The sequence below is a fragment of the Balearica regulorum genome, chromosome Z (assembly GCF_011004875.1).
Source record: "Balearica regulorum gibbericeps isolate bBalReg1 chromosome Z, bBalReg1.pri, whole genome shotgun sequence".
Classification (NCBI taxonomy): domain Eukaryota; kingdom Metazoa; phylum Chordata; class Aves; order Gruiformes; family Gruidae; genus Balearica; species Balearica regulorum.
The window spans coordinates 2,270,168-2,284,746 of NC_046220.1; the positions used below are offsets into that span (position 1 = coordinate 2,270,168).

Consider the following 14,579-nt stretch of genomic DNA (forward strand, 5'->3'; position numbering starts at 1 on the left):
GTTCCTTCCCCACGCAAACAGCTCTAGCTAGCTAGGTTGGATATAAACAGAAAGACTGCTTCACTAATTATTTATACAAAGACAAAGATAGCGGCATTCTGGAAGGTTCATAGGAATTGGATTTTTTTTTTCTTTTTATTTGGTGTGTTTTATTGTGTTTTTGACTTTCAGGGCTGTCAGACTCCACTGAAAAGCATCTAGACCTTCACCCACAGCAAGGTAATTCATGAGTTTACTACTCTGATTCATGCAGTGATTTTTTTTTTCTTTTTCTCTCGAGAGTGTTGATACTGCTTATATAATAGTAAAGTACTCCTATAAAGCAGGATCCTTACATGGACAAGGAGTTTCTGTTCCTGCCTGTGTGAGCAAGGAGTACTCCAGAGCTACCAGCACTGACCTCACTGTAAAAGTTTGCATTATGAGAAAAAGATTCTCACACGTCCTGGAAAGGTACTACACTGACATGCCCCAGCAAACAGTGGCTTTTTCAAATCAATATGACTACTTTTACGAGTCAAGTGAAACTCATTCATAAGTGTTTTCAGTTTCAAGCCACCTGGTTTTTAAATTATGCTCCATCTTTTCCACTTTCTCACCACTTTTTGACCAAGGAGTTGAAATACTGAGACATGCTTAGCAAGGGGAGTAAGAGGAAAATAATCTTCTGAGTGCTTCACATACCATTATCCTTGTCCTCTCACTTGTGCATGAAATGCAGCTGAAATATGGAATATATGAAGTAAGTTCCTAGCAGTTTACAGCAAAGCCATGGTGAAAGGAGGTGAGAGTAGAAAGAATAATGCAGCCAGTGGAAAAACAAGCAGCATTTCAGATGGATAGAATAGTGTTGAGCTGCAGTCACCCAGGTCTGTAAGCTGAACCTTTCAAGTAGTTTTACTCTATTTTAAGCACATTTTAAGGGCCTGTGGGATTGGGTCTCAGTTTAGGCTTCAGGATTAGCATTCCTCTTGTGCAAAGTACCATGGAATTTTAATGAATACAAGTAGTCAGAATTTCTGCTGTCTCCCAGAGATTTGTTTATTTACTAATTTAGAGACATGTTTAACATCTTACTTCAGTGGTGCATCTGTACCAGCACCATACTGAGGCAATGGTTAAAAATATGATGCTGAGAAAAGAGTAGCATCTGTGAAGTCATGTATGCTCCTAGGCACACATATAAATGATCTTTGAAAATCCTGTCCCCAGCTTAGATAAAGAGATATTAAAAGATTGCAATGGCTACAAAGATACGACATCAAAGAGTCCAGTCCAGTTTGCTGTGGGAACTTTCTGCATTTAAAATAAAAGAAAAAATTAAGGTACAGTTTGAGTTTCTGTCATAAATGTATGACTATTTTTCCTTTGGACAAGGATGTCTCCTGGACCTGATAAGCTTAGCACATGGTTTGGTCAAATAGAGTTTTTATATTGAAATAATGCATCAGACCCTTTATCCCTAGTCCTCAAAAGGAGTTGGCTCTTTAACTCCATCTGGCAGAACCAAACAGCCACTTTTCAAGGTTCGTATCTCAGCTACTCCTTTTCTTTATTTCAGGTTTTCTCAAATCTTTTCCCCTTTAAAATCTTCTTTTAAATCACAGGGACCCACCTTGCATGAGTGAGGGGTAAGAAACTTTCTGAAGCCCTTGGTCTCATAAAGACTAGCCAAAAACCTTCATCCACACCGAGAATCAAGATGCTCAGCCCATGTATCTTGCCAGGTCCAAAACTTTGTGTAAGTGGTCTATGTGGTTTTAAGAGGGGTGATCAAGAAATTTGTTTTTATCTTTAAGATGAGGCATTTTAAGCTGCGTAGCAGGTGCTTTGGGACAAATTTTTAAACCTTTTGTTGAGATTTGCTTTTGCAAAAATTAAGTAGCTGTCTATATGAAATCTGGTCACACAGTCCTGAAAATCTGGCTGTGTTCTTTCCGTTAAACAGAACCAGACAATGATACACAACATGGCCATTTTTATTTCAATAGTATGAAATATTTTGGATATTCATAGCTTCTTAAAATTAATATAAATTTGAACAAATACCAGGAAAGCCAACAAGCTCAAACAAAAGTAAAAAATAACACCTCATCACAACTCCCAAATCGTCCTAGAGGATATTATATGGTTTCTGAAGCTCAGCTGCACTCTCAACAACCCTCTGGTTCAGTTTCCGGAGCTACAAAACTCTATTCTCTGTCACTTAATTTGTCTCATAATGCCACAGGTAAATGATTATTTGCTGAATTTTCATCTTCTTGAAAAAAAATACATGTTTTGTTATGATTTAAAAGAGTCACCTGAAAAAAAAAAAAATATAGACTGCTGGAGCCAAGCCAATCTTTGGTAAAATCTGGCTAGATAATATATTCTCTTTATGATAAATTCAGCAGACTGGATATTCACAGCTGAAGTAGCATTCCCTGAAATAAAAAATTTATAATAGAAGTAAGATTGTGTTCTTAACAGCCTGTGTGAGGCAGTTTTTTTAAAAGCAACTATCTAATTACCTTTTAAGTCAACTATTCCACTTGTTCCTCCACTGAGTCTACTCTCCCCAAAACGTATCAGCTGAGTTTTTCATTATTATTTGCAAAACAAGAAAATAAAAAATATGAAAAATTAACAGCAAAGTTCACATGAGTAGTTGCTAATCTGCTGCACAGTTCACCATACATTCAAGATAGTGATCTCATTGGCATGGGACCTGATATTTTTAATGGAGCTTTTTTAGTTAGTAAAGTCAGTAGCAGTAGAGCCTTGGAATTGGTAGCAAAAAGTCAACTGCACATTTGAATACTTAATTTTGCGGCTATAAACAGCCACGTCACATTTCCAGCAACAACAATGGGATGGTTTTCAGCACTGCTCTACCAAGCAGGGATGTTTTCTATTTTCTTCTTGTATATACAATTAAAAGCATTCCCGCCAGAGAACTCTGCCCTGCATTCAGTTCTGAAACAGAGCATGAGAGATGTCTCTCAAAAGTCAAAATCCTGCCTTTCCCTTGGCCAGATAATGAAAGAACAGCCGAACAGTGCACTGTTGCTTCTAAGGCTTCTATTAAAAGTTTGAATTCACTTACTTGTCAATAATTGTCAATAGTTGCCCCAGCGTGCAATTAATAAGGACATCTCTGGCCATGAGAAAAGTCTTTTTTTCTTCTGTGTGGAAAGGTGAGCTTACCTTTTATCAGGCAAGAGATAAGGAATTGCACGCATGGAGTACAGGCAGGTTCTTGTCTTGCACTAGGGGACATCCACCAGTGCCTGCATTCTTGTTGAGTAATAATGAGATACCATAACCAAACAGTAGAAGATGCATGTCAGATGGTTCTCCAATAACATTAGAAAAAAAGCAGCTGATGTATGGGATATTGAAGGCAGATTAAGTTGTTAATGTATATTAGTATATTCTTAATTTCCTTTTAATTGAAAAAGACATATTGACTTTAATTAGAACCATTTCACAGGAACTGTCAATTAGCACATGTCAAACTAGTTAATTCAGAACAGAATTCTTTTAATTAGGGTCTGCTTTCCTTTAACTGTGGGGCCAATGAAATCAGCCTTTCCTTATCAAGATTTTAAATGTCTCTAAGACATACAATACAAATGTAGTCTCTTATCTATTATTAGAAGCCCATATGGATAACATTAAAATGATGATGCTGGCATTGTTCATGCAGCACAAATCAGAGTTTCCTTTATGACTGTTTGAAAAAAAAAAAAAGAAAAAGATGGCTTTGAAGAAAGACTATTTTAAATACACAGATTTATCCTACTTTAAAGAGACTACAAAATTTATGACATGCATGTTCACATTTAAAGTATTATTTAATACATCTGCTCAAATAAATGGGCCTATTCAAACGTTTTGTGTGTTCTATCAGCCAAAGACACATAAAACATTTTCAAAGCATTCAGTAACGTTCTTCCCTTAAATGAACTGTAATCAAAAGGAGAAAACAGACTCGATGATTTTTTTTTGGGACAATATAAACCCAGCATTGTTAACTTTCATTGCATGTGAAGATTTAACACTGATTGCTAATCCAGTGGCTGCGAACACTAGAGAGCTAATGCCATCTCAGTTATCAAACAGCATATAATCCCAGCCTTGACTTTCACATACATTTTCTGAATACGTGTGAGTTTGCTGATGGTTCTTGACTCATGGCTGACATAGTGTTGTCTAGCCTTTCCCTGTGGTTTCTGGGAGCTGGGATGTCCAACACCTGTAACGCTGGTCACATCTGTTCAGGAGCAGGAACAGCTGAGAAAAAAAATATAACAAAAAATATAAAAGGAATGTTTGCAAAATCTAGACTTAGTTTTATCATATGTGGTATAGCCACTGTTTTACTGACCTATATCAACAGAGGATTACAGAGATTAGTAAAAGGAATACTTAATAACTGAACTGTGGATTCCAAAGAGGATTATCTGGTAAGATATTTGATGTATCCTGATGGTTTGTTGAACATATTAAGGACCTGATTATGGGCCTGTGTAACTCAACAACAAAAGAAGCATCCTTTCCCCAAATGGAGTACCACTGGGATGCCCTAAAATTTAATGTGTCCTAGAAGTAGGCTTCGCCTAGGATCCTAACCACACCATTTTTTTCCCCCCCAGGGCAACTCTTTGGTATGTGTTGGGTAGTAGAGTCGTAAGAGTGCTGTGTGCTAAAAAGTGTGTTAAGGTTTCCATAAAACTTTGAAAAGTGGATGAACTTTAACTAGATGATCTGCAAAATTGAAAAATTGTGTCCTGGGAGTTCTTCAGCTCAAGCAAGAGGCTCTATAGACACATCACTTCACTGCCTACTGTCCAGTATGAAGTGTACCCCAACTATAACTAACAGCTGTAGTGCCACTTTTAAATGTGATTGTAAATAAGTAACATAAGACCCTGATATTTATTCATTAATCCTATTGTGGCTCATATTAAATCTCTTCTTATCAGTTTAAATGCTTACCATAATTTAGAACTCTTTAAGCAGATCTAAGTCACTTTGGCACTGAATTGCATAATCCAACTTCTTTTATAACACAGCAGAAACAATGCTTTGGATTTTGATCATATTGCTCAACTGGCAATATATTGTTTGTTTCAAAATGGCAATTAGCAATAACTCTTCTTTTAAAATCATCCCCATATCGGCTGTACATAGGAAGCATGGGTAGATTCGCCACCAGGGTTATAAAACTTCAGGTGACTGCCTTTATGCTCACATCTTATGCATATGCTGAACTTCAAACTATAGGAATATTTGAACACTTTAAACTACGGAAGATTTTCAGATTACAGTGAAATTTTCAGTCCTTGCAACATCCCAGTCAGGTGGGTAACAATTTATCTAATCTGTACCTTACGGCTGGGACAACTGAAAAACAGTGGTATGGAGGGAAAGCAACTTACCCAAGCCCCAAAGTGAGTCAGTTAGAAATTGAATTAAAAGCGGAAGATCCCGATGCCCAGAAGTTGCATGATCCTCCCTGCAAATACACTAATGCACCTCTCAGTGCAGCCCACTGTGTGCCGGGCCCTTGAAGCAGTGCAAAGCATTTTTTTTTTCCTAATTAATACTAAGGCGATTCATTGCTTAGCAGCAGCACTAATATTTACACACTTATGGATCTCATGATTAAGTAGCAAGCTTTGACTTCAATTAAACCTGACAGTTTCTGATAGCAGAAAGTCATTACAGAACTTCAAAAGCACTTGAACTGCAGCAAGATCTTTACAATTATCTATATAATATCTTTCAGCCTCTATTGGCTCCTTGATCTTCTGCAGCAGGCCCAACTTCTCTGTCGACTTTGGTCTATGAGAAGTTGAACCTTAACGCATGCTATTTAAAAAAAAAGAAAAAAAGAAAATGCTGCAATATACAATGGATTTCACCCGGTCTGACATTCTTTTTGGGATAAGAGCTTAATAAAAATTGCCCATGTGAATCATGTACTGTTCATGTATTGTTCATGAATCAAACCAACAGCCATTTAAAAATGACTAGCATTAGGGAAACGTAATAGCTTTTTAACAGATTATTTAAATGACTGTAGCTCTGATTTCCAGTCATTTTATCCAAACAGCTATGGCAGAACTATCGCTGAAAAGGGAGTAACTTTCTGATTAAACTCTTTTGTTGTTGGATTTAAGAAATATTTTAGAAGAGAGAATTTCTCAATTATGCATTCATCTTTCAGAGCCCGGGCATGGAGGGTGTAACAATTTGATCAAACCAAGCTGAAAGCACTAATGGTTTGGAGGATTCATTCTGTTCTTACAATCACGGTGAAGAAAGCCTTTAAATACATTCTGAACAGAACAGGCAGTTTGTTCAGACTGACCAGTGCGTAAATCACTTCCTCGGTAGTTTCTGCTCTCTGCAGCTTGGCTTGCCTGGTACTTTTGTAGCGTGATGTGACAGCGACCGAACAGTGCATTTGTGCATTTTTGTGGCCAGATTATCAACCCATCAGATTCCTTGATTTTTGCTTTGTTGGCCGTGTGCATCCCAATGTAATTGAAACCAGAAGATACCCTCATCTGCTTGTGTGCTGTGGGCTCCTTGGCCTGATGTTGCCAGTGGCTGAACTCTCCATCCCTTCCTCCCTTTCCAAGGAGGGTTTTTAATCATCACAGTTGTGCTCATGTTAAACCATTACAGCAAGCAGTTTACAGCACCCAAAGATGGAGCCCCCTCCCATTAAACTGGGAGAGTTCCTCACTTGAGTCATCCAGACTGATGCCTTTCATTTATTGTTGTTTTGAAGCATAGCCCAGATTTTCTCAAAAACCATGGTCTTTTGGACAACTCTTTGTTCCCCCGGCTATTATCGATAAAAACTGTGCATCTTCATGTTAATGATGAAAACTACTTAGCGGAAAAATAATGCCTAGGCATCTAATACATGCCTAATTACTTGCAATGTGGTTTAGTAGCTGCAAACAAGGACAGTCAGCCGGCTGCCCTGTTGTCTCGAAAAAGGGACCTACGGACCATCAGCAATTCACTGATCATAGATGAGGAGCTGCTGCTTTTGCTCCCGCACAGTCTGCAGACTTATTCCTCCAGGTCACATCGCCTCGCGCTACAGCAGTGTTAACTACTCCGTTATTAAACAATTCTCCAAGCATAACTAAAGCATTTGGGTTGTTAACATACATAATAAGTTATATTTAAGAAGGTTTCAAATCAGCACATTGTATTTTGCAGCAAAGTCATAAAAATATGCTAACATGATAACATCTAATGAGGGAAATGTTGCATGCAGATGTCTGTTTGCCTATTATCCCATAAAATGACTGTATATTTTTATTTATATGAGTAACGTTAGACACAAACATGTTACCAAAAAAGCATTCATTTAGGAAATGTATAAACACAATGAGTCTAATATAAGAAACTGTTTTAAAACACGTTTTTTTTAGTGTTTATAAAATGAAGAGAAATTAAAGAAAAATATTGTTCTGAAGTACATTTTTTTTTCTCCCTCATGATGAGAAAGAAATATAGGTTCTCAGCTGGCATATTATTTGTGATGTGGCAGCGAAGTGAAATTTGTGCCTCGCGTCATGTATCCTTTACATGATGCAAAAGAGTATAATTTTATTTTTGTTTTATTTGAAGGCTCTGTCTGGGCACATTGGCCACCAATTTCATTTTTATTGCAGTGCATGGATAGCAAAGTCACATATCCTTACGTTAATGCAAAGGGCATAAGAAAGGAAAGGGAAAGTATAATTTTTGTTGTTGCTGTTGTCATTTGAAATTTCCATAGTGTCTGTGCACATTGGGTACCATTTCATTTTTATTGCGCTGCACTGATAGCAATGTCACATATCATTAAGTTAACACCAAGTTAGGAAAAAAAAGGAAAACAGATATTTTTCCCCCTGTTATTACCATTTTTTGAAATTTTTTGTATTGTGTGACTATAATTTCTGTGGGATGGTGGAAGTACTGAAATATCCAATATCCAATGTAAAAAAGGTACACCAGTTTATGTTTTTGTATTCCTCCATGTGAGAGTGGACAGAAAATGTAATGATACTTACATTTGTTATTGGTGGGATAAAGGTTTGTTCAATATCTAGAAACAGTTAATGTGGAAATATCTGTCTTTGAGGAAAATTGGGATAATACCAGAGTTTAATTTCCCCAAATCATGCATCCTAAAATATCTTCTGTGTCCACCTCATTGTCTTTTAACCCCTAAGTAGAGAACGTGACCCTCACTTTGGGGTGCGGAGGGTTAGTTGGAGTTGTGGTGGACCCAGCCCTCACCACTGACATGTAAATAACCACCACCAGGATGGGCATGGTGCTCATCCGCATGGGGAACACCAGGCAGCTGTGTGGCTGCTCTGTTTTACGTGACGGGTCATTGTACAGGTCAGCACTAATAGCCGGCGGGAGTACAGTCCTTGGGCTCCTATGGTGAATCTGTTGCCAACAATTGCCTCAGTTTTGGAGAGCAAGAGAGGCCAATTTGTTGTATTTTATTTAATCTATTATTAACTCTTCGCATATCACACCCGGCACTGTCTCTTTATTCTTGACCTTTGAAGCAACCCTGTTGTGGTCCTGTAAGGACCTGTAAGCTCCTTTAAGGAGCCACTCTTGGACAGACATATAGGGATGTCAACAAGAGATGGCAAGCTCCAATATGGTCCTTCCTGGTCTACAGTTGTGATAAGTCTACTAGTTTGAGATAGACCCCATGCATTGCTGCTTGGACCCTGCTCTCCAGGCAGAATATCCCAAGATGGATATCCCAACAAAGCTAGTGAAAGAGCCGGAAGGCATGTCCTATGAGGAGCACCTGAGCACACTGAGTTTGTCTAGTTTGGAGACAAGGAGGCTGAGGTGCAACCCCATTGCTCTCTGCAGCTTCCTGAGGAGGGGAAGTGGGGAGGAAGGTGCTGAGCTCTTCTGCCTGGGATCCAGCAAGAGGACATGTGGGAATGGTTCAGAGCTGTACCAGTGGAGGTTGACCTTAGGAAGCATTTCTTTACTGAGAGGGTGGCCAAACACTGGAACTAGAGAGGTGGTCAGTATTTAAGAGGCATTTGGACTGTGCCCTTAATAATATGCTTTAGCTTCTGGTCAGGGCGTTGGATTAGATGGTCATTGTAGGTCCCTTTCAACTGAAATTCTCTTCTCTTCTCTTCTCTTCTCTTCTCTTCTCTTCTCTTCTCTTCTCTTCTCTTCTCTTCTCTTCTCTTCTCTTCTCATCTCATCTCATCTCATCTCATCTCATCTCATCTCATCTTCTCTCCTGTCCTACTCTACTCTACTCTACTCTACTCCTCTATCTAAACTGGCTGCTGAATTCATACTTGAATTAATCGATCAAGATAAGGAGGCTTCATCTAAGGGGCACCCCAGACCCTTTGCATTGCTCTTGCAGTGTTCCCACCTGGTGCTCACAGCAAAGGTCAGTCCATGGAGGATGGTCTCAGACAGCATATTCAGAATCTGTAACATCCCTTTCCTTTCTGCCACACAATGTTTTGAATGTGAACCGTTTTGGAGCACTTGGTTTGGCTCTTGTGTGGACAAACATGGAGCTGTGGCAATTCCAAGCTTGTCCATGGGTCTTTGGAGACCCCATTGCTTGAAGTGGGACAAAAAACAGCTTCCAGGCTCTTCCACTCTTGACAAGTAGAAGGACAAGGAAGGATCTGGGCTAAGATTTGTGGTCCTCATGAACTAATCTGAATCTGGAAGGACAGGAGAACCTCATAAACATGTATTTAATGAAAGCTGTATGACATTAAACAACCACAGATGTATGTAATAGATTTTGTGATGTCACAATAGGCTACATCCCAATAAGCCACCTGAACACACAAATATATGACAGCTAGTATGGTTTACATTTTTAATGCATTTCCTTTGTGTGAGGCTTGGAAAAGCCTCCTTTTCACCCATTGCCAGAGGCTACGCTTGTGCAACAGCAGCAGCACTCCATCTTCAAAACATCACGTATCATGAGAGAGAAAATCGTAAATGAAAGGCTGGCCAGTGGAATCCCACGAGTCCATCCATTTACACCGAATCTGAGGTGTCAGCACCTGTACTGCTGCTGCTGTTCCTTGGATGGTGTCCATGAAACAAACACCCTTCTGCAAGTAACGCAAGGGCCATGGGGACTGTTTGCTTTGGAAGTGTCAGTTGCAGTGTTGGGCACAACCTTTGATGATGCCGGTGTCCTTTTCCCCCTGTACCTCAAGCGAGACAGAATAAGTGTGAAATATTTTGTAGCAGGTGTTAAAGAAAGCGGGATAACGTGGCAGTTTTGGACGAAGTGCTGGAATGGGAATATGCTGCTGAGCTCTCCATCTGGAGAGGAAACCCAGAACCACCCTTTCCTAGCTAGCTGCAGGAAGAACAGGGGAGACTGTGTTTGGGGGTTTGTCGAAGACAAGTTCTAGCTTGTTTCTAAAAGTCTCCATATGTTTTTATTTTGTTGTATACTTTTCTTTTGGCTGTACTGGAGCTCTTTTGTTTTATACCGGCACGTTCCAGAACATATTTAAGTTATAAAAACCTTACTTATCTCAGGGTTTCACAAATGAACTATGATTTTTTTCCCCTTTTATTAAGCTCGGTGGGACTAATTCTCTAGTGCTCCGCACCTTGTGTAGGCGGTTATACCGATGCCAAATGGGTGTAAAATGCTGGCTGAACCTACACATCATGTCTCTAACTGATTGAGCTTGAGGTCTGGGATCACACACCAGAAATTTGTGTCCAAACCTTACATCTCCAGTGTGTGTTGAGCCTCTCCAGATGGTGGGTGATATTCCAGGTGTTAATAAGTCACTTTCCTACTTCTGTCTCCATAGCAAAATGCTGACAAGCCTTTCATATAGTCCTTTAAATTAGCAGAGATCATACAGAGACATACACACATATATATGTATATATATTCGATTTCTTACTTTTTAAATCAGAGAGATTATATATGTATATGACCTCTTCTACATATATACATATATACGAGGTACTTTAAAATGACAGACTTTTAGAAAAAGAAAAATTAATCCGAAGTACTCTTATAGAATGTGAACTTAGTTTTTGTGAAAAATGTGCTAAGAGCAGTTTAGCTTGCTGCCTGTGCCAGCTGTGAGCCAGGGAATGAAGGGGCAGGGGAAACGCTGCACTTGAGCAGTTTGGTGCTCCGCCTGTGCCAGGACCTCGGGTACCAGGGGATGGCTGTTTGCCAACAGTTTAACTCTTTGTCCAGAAGGAATGGCAATACACCATCTCCCAGCAACGGCAATTTACTTGCTTTAGCTGGACACGAGTCCTGGCAATTTTTGACAGCCAGGAGATACCATGCAGAGTACAAGGGCTGGGATCTTGAGGACTGGCCAATGCTCCCAGAGGGCCAGAGCTCAAACATCAGTTTCACATTTTAAGGGTCCAAGAGGCATCTGGGTGGGGCTGCAAGCAGTTTGGGGTTAGAGCGTGGGATAAGCTGCCCATGTTGACATAGCCATTACTCATTATAACCATGTTGACATAGAAATTACCAAAGTTCAGCTTTGGTAATTTCAAACCCACATTGCAGCAGCTGTATAATGGGATGAACAATAGAGAACTGGACTCGGTATACAACGTGTTTTAATAAAATTCTTCATATAGTTTGATTTCTAAAGGATCTCTCATCAGTGTAGTCCCTTCATTTTTGTGACAGTCACCACAAACATTGGCATGAGACTAAGAATGGAAAATATTAGCAGGAAAAATGTTTTGTGGGTTTTTTTTTTTTTTTTTATCAATATGTTGAATACACTGCCAAAATCCCTTTGCAATCCACCTGCGGTCAAAAAACTTACTTGTTAGAGTAACTGGAATGAAATAACCAAGTGTAGACTTTGTCTACTCCTCATATGCTCAAGAAAAAGAAAACCCCACCAAACACCCCCCCAAAAAAAAGGCAAGAAACCAATATTCAGATCATAATCAAACTCATATTCATAATACAAATTACTAATGACTTTCTGTGATAAAATTCCTCCATGTAAAGGCCTGGGATAACTGTAATGGATGGTGACAGACATTGGTCCTCAAATAAATGTAGGGTTTCTGTTAGAAGACTTGTCCTTGGGGCCTTTTGATAAGCAAGAGTTTGACCTGGTATACCACATCTGTCATTACAGAGACTCTTCAATGGAAGGTGTCTGCTCTTGTGCACTTCTTCAATAATAATTTATCGCATAAACTTCAGAGTAAAAAATTTCCTACGTCTCCTAATCTGATCATTTATGTATCTGGTAGCTGAGATACAAACTGCCTGGTGCCACAACCTTTGGATTTTTTTTTTTTTATTCAAAAGAAGCTAACTTATAGTAACGAAGAATTATTTTTGCCCCTTTCTTTATGAATAGGATGAATTGGGTACCCACAGCTTATAAACATTAGCATGCTTTGGCAAAAACAATATAGTATGAAGCCTGATGTTGAATAGTAACTGTATTGATAGTAACACCAGGAAAAGACATAATTTTTCTGGGTGCTATATTTACCACAGGCAAATCCCTATTCATCCCTCAGTAAGGCAAGACTACAGTGAACAGGAATTTTCTCTGAATTGGAGAAATAGAGATTTGGCCATATGTAGAAAGTTAATTTCCCCCCTTCATGAACTCAAGCTCTGACTAAAAAAAAAAGTAACTATAATTTTTCAGCAAATTAACTCTAAGTTTATTAAAACCATTCAGTCTGATAACCTATATTGTCGTTATGTTTAATACTTATTATGAGATTAAACCACTAAAATATGTCTAGTTTGAGGAAATTTCTTCAAACTTCAATCATAAAAGAACTATATTAAAGCAAACATTCAGATTAATTGATGATGGGACGATTTAGTGTTTAACAGCAAAGAAGAAGCCTCAGACTTAATCTATTAGCACTGGGTGAAATCTTGAGGTCATCACCTACTCTTTGCAATCACTCCCCTGAATGTTTATACATGAAAGTACTGACTAAAAATGGGTTAATAATGTCAATTATGTAATTGTGTAATGTCAATTATGTAATTAACATGTAATACATGTTAATAATGTAATCTGATGTTATTAAAGTTTTTCCTGACTGTTTACTGTATCTGACTAGCTTATGTAAATACTTTAAACTGTTGCATCGTCCATAATTACCGTGCAATAGATGAGGTTACAGTCTAGTTAAAAGCATGTGTCTTGATTATAAAAGAAAAGGAATCATTCTAACTTAATTTCAAAATTTCTGTAAAAATAAATTATCAAAATATAATAAAGCATCTGAATTTTGATAGACAAATGCTAAAATCCTGTTAAAATCCTAAATATGTAATAATTAACAAGTAATTTTGAAATAGATAATTTTCCTCTACATTTTAATAGATTTAATAAACAAGAATTGCAGTGACAACCCAAAAGGTTATTAGCATGTCCTACAGAAGACTTGCTAATGTTTAGTGAAGTAAAATACAGAGAAAACATGCTGGTACTTCTTTGGAAGCAACTTTTAATGTGAAAAAGTTTTGGCACATTTCACCTGTCACAAAGGGTAGCAGAATATAATTTGATTCAAATACATAGAAAAAGTTATTGGAATGGGCCAGAAATTAAACAGAAAAGACTTTGTGCATACCTTGATAAAGATTATCTTTCCAGACATCTAGTGCAAGACATACAATTATTGGTAACATTCACATTTCCTTTCATTGATGAATATCAAATGGTGTTTGGTAGTCTGCTGAGGGTCTGTCATTTTCCTGGCATACCAAAGGAGTGGAAAGAAAGTTATTTGTGAAGAAAATGATTGCTTTTCTGCCTTATGTTGATGATTACATTCATTATAGAAACTGATGTTGTGTTGTGCCATCAGGTGACTTTGTGTATTACCCAACAGCTCTTCTACATGGCTCAAAGATGTGCTCCAGAGATTGGCCCAGAAGGAGAAAAATGTTCGCTGAATCAAATACTTCTCTCTTTCTCTCAAAACATGAGCGTCAGAGCATTTATCATAGGACACCGCACCCTCATGAGGACTCATTGCAGCAGAATGTGAGGATAACAGACCTGCAGACTTCCAGGTGATCATCTCCTCTATGTGGAAACACGGCTCACGCATGGTGCTGCGACTTGTGGTCTGCAGGTGGGAGTTTCTTCACCTTAATAACTGTCCTAGTCTGTTTTAGTGTCAGATAACCCTGCTTAGTTTAAAGAATCACTGCCAGGATCTTAAGAGCCATTGGTTTTGGTGAGCACCAAACGGGCTAAGTCTTTTTTTTTTTAGACACACTTGAAAAACAACTACTGCCGTAATCACAAGGGAACAGTGATCCCTCTCCATAAATTCAATTTGTTCATAACCTTTTGACACAGACCATAAATAACCTTCATATATTTCACACACGCGGATACACGGATTAAATTACATGAACAATGTATATAAATATTTACTTTGCAGAATACAAACTAAATATAAAGTGCCATAAGTACAACCCATCAAATGGTTAATTCCCTGTGCCAATCGATAACTGGATTACATGTCTACCTGCTCCA

General features: G+C 38.4%; 1 long non-coding RNA gene across 2 annotated transcripts in view; it reads left to right on the top strand.

Moving 5' to 3' along the window:
* Positions 1-14,579, top strand: part of LOC142599415 (uncharacterized) — a 37,535-nt gene that overhangs the window by 13,610 nt on the left and 9,346 nt on the right. For both annotated transcript variants that reach the window (XR_012832967.1, XR_012832968.1), the window contains exons 2-3: positions 172-219; positions 13,924-14,169. This is a non-coding gene — a long non-coding RNA (uncharacterized LOC142599415). The remainder of the gene's footprint in view (positions 1-171; positions 220-13,923; positions 14,170-14,579) is intronic.